At 37.5% G+C, this 9,105-nt stretch overlaps 1 long non-coding RNA gene across 1 annotated transcript; it reads right to left on the reverse strand.

Annotated features, from left to right (window-relative positions):
- Positions 1–4,011: 4,011 nt before the first annotated feature.
- LOC110938472 lies at positions 4,012–5,515 on the reverse strand. The gene is made up of 5 exons (XR_002591419.2): positions 5,488–5,515; positions 5,318–5,392; positions 4,970–5,214; positions 4,730–4,840; positions 4,012–4,300 (listed from the first exon to the last, which is right to left on the reverse strand). It is a non-coding gene; the product is annotated as an uncharacterized LOC110938472 (long non-coding RNA).
- Positions 5,516–9,105: the final 3,590 nt, after the last annotated feature.

Genomic DNA, 9,105 nt, shown 5'->3' on the forward strand with positions numbered 1-9,105 from the left:
TTAGATGATATTTATCAACCTGTTAGAATAAATCTGTTAACTAGGGATCCTTTACCTACTGTCAAAACTGCTTTTTCTATCATTTCTAGAGAAGAATCACACAGAGATTCAAATAAATCCTCTAAAATTCCAAATGTTGGTTTTGTTGCCAAGGCAACACAATTTAATGATAATAAAAAGCGTTTTAACAAAGGTCCTAATCCCAGCTTAAAATGTACTCACTGCAATAAGGTTGGTCATGTGATTGAGAAATGTTTTGAGATTCATGGTTATCCTCCAAACTATAGAAATAAACCAAACAAAACAATTCTCAATGGTCTAAAGCAAATGTGTCTGCTAATAGTTCTGTTGCCAATAATGATCAATCTGCTAATTCTTCCTTGAATGCTTTAACTGCTTATTAATTTTCCAAGCTGCTAGGTCTGTTAAATGAAAATAAGCTGGAAGATTTTGCCAAATCTAACATGGGTGGTGAGTGCTTTAGTGCCTTTACTCCTTTAGGGTCTTATAAAAACACCTATTGTTTCAACTCTAGCTTTTTCCATCAAAATAAACTAAAATGGATCGTTGATTCAGGGGCAAATCAACATATGGTCATGAACAATGACAACATGTTTAATCTAGTTGATGTATCTGAGTATGATATTACTATCAAACATCCAAATGGAACTGATGCTAAAGTTAAACAAATAGGGTGTTTTAAACTCTCTGAAGATGTGATCTTGAAAGATGTTTTTGTTGTCCCTGAATATTGTGTGAATCTTATCTCTGTTCACAAACTTGCTAAAGATAACAAACTTAAAGTAATTTTTGACAAGCATAACTGTTATATTCAGGATGTTTCCTTAAAGAGAAACCTGGTGATTGGTAGGCAAATGGATGGTCTTTATTTCTGTGGTAATTCTATTAAACCTGTGATTGCTTGCTTTAATAAAACTGAAACAATAAAGCTCTGGCATTCCAGACTTGGTCATCCAGCAGACCAAGCCCTACATGCTCTAAAACTTAAAAATGAAACAGGACAAGTTGAGCCGTGTGACACGTGTCACAAGGCCAAACAGCATAGAGTTCCCTTTCCCTTAAGTGACCATAAATCCAAAAATATTGGTGACCTTGTTCATCTTGATGTTTGGGGTCCATATAAACGACCCAGTCTTGATGGGTATAAATTTTTCCTCACCATCGTTGATGACTACTCCAGATCTGTCTGGGTCTACCTAATGAAGTCCAAAACTGAAGTGTTTGAAAATATTAAAAACTTCTATGACCTGATCCTCACTCAATTTGAAACAAAAGTCAAAATTTTCAGAAGTGATAATGGGTCCGAATTTATCAACACTCAAATGGATAATTTTGTCAAAACACATGGCATACTTCACCAAACCTCTTGCACTTACACCCCCCAACAAAACGGGATTGCTGAAAGGAAACATAGGCATCTCCTGAATGTTACAAGAGCTTTATTATTTCAATCTGGTATTCCCTTAAGATTCTGGTCTGAATGTGTTCTCACTGCTGCTTATTTGATTAACAGGACACCCTCGTCTGTGTTAGGTGGTAGAACCCCTTATGAGTTGCTTTATGGCTTTGAACCTTCTCTCAATCACTTGAAAGTTTTTGGATGTCTATGTTATTTTACTGTCTTAACTAATACCGATAAACTTGAAGAAAGAGCTGAGCGATGTGTCTTTATGGGATATTCAAACTTTAAAAAAGGATACAAACTTTGGAGTTTGGATCAAAGGACATTCTCCTTCTCTCGAGATGTCAGTTTTTATGAAACCATTTTTCCTTTTAAAACCAAACTTTTTTCTGAACTCGATCTTGACAAAACAAATACTTTAAATCATTCCAATTTTTTTGATATCTATGAACTCTCAAGTGAAACAAATCCCAATGATGAAGAGAAGGAGTCTCCTGATTCTGTACCTGAGACACAGCAACACAGTAGCTCAAATGAGCCAGTTGATGTTGCTGACACTCAGTAGTCATTTGCTTCAGGTGAGATGGCTAATGCTCAGCATCATGATGAGTCTCAAAGTGAGTCTGTGAGGGTTGAGTCAAGTGGTACAAATGATGAATCAGTCCTTCCTGAGGGTAACCAACCTAGTCTTAGAAAGTCCACTAGACATGTGTTTGCCCCTAAGAGATTTAGTGACTTCATTGTTGGAAATGCTAAATATAGTTATGATAAAGTTGTTAACTATGCTAATCTATCCAGTGAAAATATGTGCTTTGCTGCTAACTTAAACAAAACTGTTGAACCTGTTAACTATAACGAAGCATGCAAAGATAAAAGGTGGATAGATGCCATGAATGATGAACTTTCTGCCTTATATAGTAATGACACTTGGGATATAGTTGATCTTCCACATGGGAAGAAACCCATTGGGAGTAAATGGGTTTACAAAGTCAAATACAAATCTAATGGTGAAATAGATAGATTTAAGGCCAGACTTGTTGCCAAAGGCTTTAGTCAAAGGCCAGACTTGTTGCCAAAGGCTTTAGTCAGGTTGAGGGTATCGATTTTGAGGAGACCTTTTCTCCCGTTGTCAAGATGGTCACGGTCAGATGCATCATCAGTTTGTCTGTTCAAAATAACTGGCCCATATATCAACTTGACGTAAATAATGCCTTCCTTTATGGAAATATAAGGGAGGAAGTCTATATGATCCCTCCTGATGGTCTAAATGTAAATAACAAAAACAAAGTTTGCAAGTTAAAAAGGTCCCTCTATAGCTTAAAGCAGGCCCCTCGTATGTGGAATGAAAAACTTGTCCAAGTTCTTGTTAAAATTGGTTTTGTTCAGTCTAAGTGTGACCATTCTATGTTTGTTAAATCTGATAATTCTGTGTTTATTGCCTTGTTAGTCTATGTTGATGACATTATACTAACAGGAAACAATGTTGATGAAATTAATAAAGTGAAATCCTGTTTAAAAAAGGGGTTTCAAATTAAAGACCTTGGTTTCTTAAAATACTTTCTTGGTATTGAAGTCATCAAAAGCAGTGAGGGTACTTGCCTCACCCAAAGAAAATATTGTATGGATCTTTTAAATGAATACGGGATGAGCGGGTGTAAGCCAGTTAACTGTCCCATAGAGCAAAATCACATTTTGACCAAAATGAGTAAAAATGAGAAATTAAATGATGTCAGTATCACTGAATATCAAAAACTTGTGGGCAAACTTATTTATCTCTCTCACACTCGCCCTGATATTGCCTATGCCGTTCACTATTTGTCCCAATATATGCATAAACCAACAGAAGCTCATTCTCAGATAGCCTTTAGGCTGCTGAGATATTTAAAAAATGCTCCCGGATATGGCATTATGTTTAAACAGAGCGATTCCTTCCAGTTATCAGCCTATGCTGACTCAGATTGGGCCAAGTGTGTTGACAGCAGAAGGTCTGTCACTGGGTACTGTATCTTTCTCGGAAACTCTCTAGTTTCTTGGAAAAGCAAGAAACAAAGCGTTGTCTCTCGTTCATCTGCTGAAGCAGAATATAGATCCATGTGCAGTGCCTCTTGCGAAATCTTGTGGCTGCTAAATGTTCTAAGGGAACTAAGGATCAATGTTGCCTTACCAGTGACACTGAATTGTGACAACAGTGCAGCCATTTCCATAGCTGCAAACCCTGTGTTTCATGACAAAACAAAACACTTTGAGGTCGACTTATTTTTCCTTCGGGAAAAAATAGCAGCAGGTATATCAAAACATCTGGTATAAAGTCTGAATTCCAGCTTGCGGATGTGTTCACAAAAGGGTTATTACCAAGACATCATGAAGAAATGTGTAAGTTTCTTGGTCTCACAAATCCTTTTAAACATTAAAACTGAGGGGGGGGGGTGTTAAAAATACTCTATATATATTCAGTTTTAACGTTTTCTAATATTTTTATCTTGTTTCCTTTTGAGGTGTGATCTCTTGATGGTGGGCTGCTTGTTACCGTTGGTCACATGTGCTGGGCCTGTGTTCGTGTTTGATGATGGGTTGCTCCTTATATTGGGCTAAGGGTTTCATGTCTTTCTCATATATAAAAGAGGGGGCTGTCTCGGGATGAGGTGCACCGACTCTCTTTTGTCTTCTCCTTCTCAAACCCTAAATCATCTTTTTGATTCCTCACACGTACATTCGTGAGGAATCCTTTGTTCTTGTTTTAATCATTTGATTCATTTAGAAAGCCTGTCAATCTGTGATGACTGGCTTGTGTTCTTGTATTGTGATTCTGAGAAGTTCATCAATAAAGTTGCATTATATTTTGTATTGGGGTTTAATCTTTGAAGTTCTGACAACAACCTGCACATATTATCTATAAAGTCATCATCCATGTGAAAGTATCAGAATAATAAAAAGCCATGGATGTCTCCTGGTTTCAACCTCTGCACAGTTTCTAGGTAAATTATATTTTTTTAAATATAATCATTTCTTAAATAATCATGTATGTTACACTGCAACACCTCTTGACGAGATAGCCCATCAAGCACACCACATGGCAACCATGCTTTAATCAGCCCTGCTAGGCAATGAACCTCGATGTTTTCAGGTAGGTACTGTGCCTTGGTTCAGCTGGTTCCGCACCTCTTCCTCTTTGATGTTTTCAACATTTATACAAAATATGCCCCCCACCGCCCGTTATATAACTTTATAATCATATTTGACACACTAATTATTTAAAAAGAAAAGGACAACAGGTGATTCAGGTCAACTTGGCCCGGCCCGTTATACCTTCTTTATTGAGCTTTTTGGTGTTTCTCTTTCGTTATAGAAGCTAGGTAGCGGTCGAGCTTTAAAGCAAAAGCTTTGTCGCAGTCTTCTGAATTCAGACTCTGCTTTCTCCTGCAATATTATATGCTAGAGGTGTCAATTTATGCATTTATCACGTATTTAAATTTGTCATAAATGAATGCAAAAAAATAAAAAATAAAAAAACTGGGAATAATCCCATAATATTATTATTATTATTACCTTTAATGTCGTTTGCAGCTACACTTTCTTCACTTCTTTTTCATTTAACTTTTCTTCGAGCTTCTGAAAATTAACAAACGCATAATAAAAATTAAGAAACCGGGCCTGTGCTTTCATTAAAAGAGAAACCAATGTGAATTCTTCCTTGTTTTCTTCGGGCGGCTCTTTTCTCTGTTCGCAAGGTGAACGCGGATGATACGGTCGGTGATTGTAACTTGTTTTTATATGCGCTAAGGGACTTTGAGCTATCGGTACACAGACAAACAAAAATAACAAAACTTAGATGTGTTTGTTAGCCCATATGAGGCAAGAACTAAGGTATGATTACTCATTAGCGGAACAACTTACACAGCTGAGAAAATACGCCATTTTTGGCCAGGGGTTTTGCTTCCAAAAACTAAAGGATGAACCGGTGTTTCCATCCTTCAATATGTATATAAAAAGGTTAATTTATATAGAAAAAACTATGAATTTGACAATTGCCTAATAACTTTCACAAAATAATTTGAATCATTTACCTTCTTGTTACCAAAGGGGTTGCTAACATGTCACACCCCGACTTCCACGTGTATCACCGGTGGGCCCGGTGGGGGATTACCGTGATGTAGTTGGCAACAATATAGTCAAACCACAATATAAAAATGCACAGCGGAAGCATAAAGATAAATATAATTCAACCATTTACTGTGATATCAAATGTATCACAAGGAGTTGAATAGTATCCACAGGATGGATCAAAATAAATTAAAAATATTGTTCAACAGATAGACATCAAGCTTGCGAGACTTCTTTAGATGCTAGGGAGCTATTACCAGCCAATTACGTGTAGTACCTGCACTTAATCTTTTTGGGAAAATACGTCAGTTTACACTGGTAAATACAATCAACTGACTCATTTTGTAAAATGGTTAAAAATTGGTTTGGATGCACGTGGCATAAACATGTTTGTTTAACTTGGGAGAATTATTTAAAATTATAATCTTGTGAACGAATTACATGTTCCTTCTTTGCGTTCAGTAGCCCGGATCGTGCCGGGTTAAAGATCAATAGACACACCACATTTGCGTAAAACCGAGGTGGGTAAACCATCGGCTACGTCTTTTAATAATATAGACATAATACCGGGTGTACGCCTACACCCGACTGTCAAGGTCGTGGCCATTTCGTAAAATGATGCCTAGGATATCCGGGACATGGTCATCAACCCCCCAAAGGCTTTTAAGTAACAAGACTGTTTAAATGAGCCGATCAAACTATTCAATTAACCACCTAAACGATGGAATTATTTGATGCTCAATCAAGCGGTATTTTATATACCGTAACCCAAGCCCGTATAAGGGAAAATAAGTTAAAAGTATTTACCTTTGCAATGTATATTCCTTAATCAATTAAGTCACTAATATCTTTTACTGTGGCTTCTTATTCTGGAACGAAGGTTTTAAAATAACCTATTAGAATCCTAACGGGTCTTTATATTAGCCGTAGCCTAGACCGGTTAGTTTCGAGGGATCGATACGGTTTAATCGCGTGAAAGGCGAAAACCGAGAATGGAGTGTGATTCTGACCCAACAAGTTCGGAGACTTGTTTTATACGGGTTTAATATTCACACTCTGGAGTTTGGGGTCAAAATAATATGGTTTGACCCGTATCGGCTAATTTATGTAAACTAGTTACATAAGCGGAACCGTGCGCGCAATAGGCGCAACGGGTAACCGTAGGAGTCCTACACTGTTTTCCTAAGTCAATATACTTTAAAGAGGTTGTGGTATCAGTAGGATACCTTCCATAATGCCCGTAACGAGTTTTAGTTCATTATACGCCCCGTAGGGGTTTTCCGGTCATTTTAAAGACTTTTAAAGGCTTTTCTGAGTTCTACAGGAAACCTGAGTTTCCCGATCAGTTTAACAAGTCTAAAATATCTTATTTATTATTTAAAATCAGTAGCAACTGAAATCGGGTCAAAAGACCTTGTAGAACTCAAGTTTTGGCCGAAAAGGGCATATTCGGTATTTACCGAACCGTAGCCATAACCGCAGGTTATGAGCAAGGTAAAAATAATTAAAAATCTTTAAAAATCCCAAAATATTATTTTAATACAGTGGGTAAAAGTTTTGGTGATGAAATCTTGGTTTAGGTAGGCGTTATGCTAATTGCGCCGTTTATTACAAAAGTTTCTTATAAATGCGTTAATTAGCATAACTCCCATTCTAGACCTCAGATTGGCGTGAAACTTTAGGGGCATGCTTAGAATTTTGTAAGCAAGGTTATGGTCCCTTCACGTGTCCGAAATACTCGTTTTATTTTAAAAAAGGGCGTTACGGTCAACTTTTAAGTAATTACCGAAAATGCGTAAAAGACTCGGATAAACGATGAACCGGTCACAGAGGGTGATACCAACACGTGACCTGGTCCTAATAGAGTCCTAAGGCATATCTACACTGTACTAAAACGGGTCAGAACTGAAGTCAAAGCAAAAGTCAAACTTTTGCGACATTCGGCTCCGAACCGGGTCAATATAGCAAATGGCCGAATCAAACGAGTTTAGACAAGTTTATATACTTAATATCATGTTTTATGATCATCAAAACAGGTTTCATAGCATATACATTACAGATTATGCAAGATTCTCAAAAACGGCTTTCTGTTGACTTTTTAAGCATTCGTTTGACTCGAAATTTGAACTAGTTAGAGTGGTGATCAGTGGGAACCCTTTTAGAGGTTTATTACCCACATAAATACCAACACATAATCACTTTTGATTCGACAATTCACTTAATCATTCGTGAGTTATCGCAAAGACAATCGTTAGTTACGACGGATTGACTTTTGGGCTAAACTAAGCAAAAACAAAACCATAAAAGGTTTGGCATACTTACAGAGACTTGTGCACAACTTAGAATGATAAGAGAAAGCTTTGAGAGCTCCAAGTATGATCAGAAGAGTGTGTTTGAGGTGTGTTTAAGTTGTGAACATTGAAGGTCTATTTATAGTGCAAGAAATGCTCTTAGATCATCACACATTGGTCTACAAGTGATCATGGATGATGGGCAGGTGTCTCTAGATGTTATGGGTCTAGTAGGGGGCGCCCATGCCTCTGGAAAACCCATCCATAATTGTCTTGCCGCTTAAAAGAGCCAACATCCATATTTCTGTCGCTGGGCGTTGCTTACGGACCGTATGGCTTAGGCCTTGCGGTCCGTAAGCCTGTGGCGGATCTAAATCAATCATGCGCTCCCTTACGGTCCGTAAGGCATGACCTTTACGGTCCGTAAGGGGTTAAGAAACAATCTTTTTAAATCTTTTTACAATGATTACCAAAATCTTGGTAATTAATAACCTGACCTTTCGGGTTTGAAGGGGTAACTTTGCGATATGGCCCTCAGTTAATTATAATTAAGGACCTCGCGTTATTTACCCGTGTTGTTAAGCCCCCGGATAGTTTACTTATTATCCGAGAAGCCTTAATTTATATAGTTGACGCTTTTAACCCCTCTCGTATGAATTTGGTCATAAGTTTCTCGTTTTAAAACGGAACTTCGCGGAATTTATATATTATATTCTAGTGAGCGTATTTTACTGTTACAAGGCTTCGGGTACGTCAAAGGGTCACTCAGAGGTATAATTAAACATGTTGACACAGTTAACCCCCCAGTTTGTAATCTCTCACTTTCTTCCGCGTTTCGCTTCCGTACGATCCATGATTTATTCGTTTTAAGGTACGAGCATCTTTTAGGGTTACTATACAGTATACTTACCCTTGTTTGACATTTATAACCCTCGAATTTACATACTTTCAAGGTTTGTCAATATTAGTCCTTTATTAAATATTAAATGCCACGTGTAAACTCAAGACACGTGTCAATACATTATTGGACTCAAAATTTCGAGGTGTTACATCCTCACCCCCTTAAAATAAATCTCGACCCGATATTTACTCGAACAAATAGGGATATTTCTCCTTCATCGTGGATTCAACTTCCCACGTGAATTCGGGACCTCTCTGGGCATCCCATTTAACTTTGACTATTGGCACATGTTTTCTTCGGAGCTTTTTCACCTGTCGGTCTTCAATCAACAAAGACTTCTCCACAAACTTCAAGCTCTCATCTATATGCACATCTGTGTGTGGAATCAC

Source organism: Helianthus annuus, chromosome 6 (assembly GCF_002127325.2).
Source record: "Helianthus annuus cultivar XRQ/B chromosome 6, HanXRQr2.0-SUNRISE, whole genome shotgun sequence".
Lineage (NCBI taxonomy): Eukaryota > Viridiplantae > Streptophyta > Magnoliopsida > Asterales > Asteraceae > Helianthus > Helianthus annuus.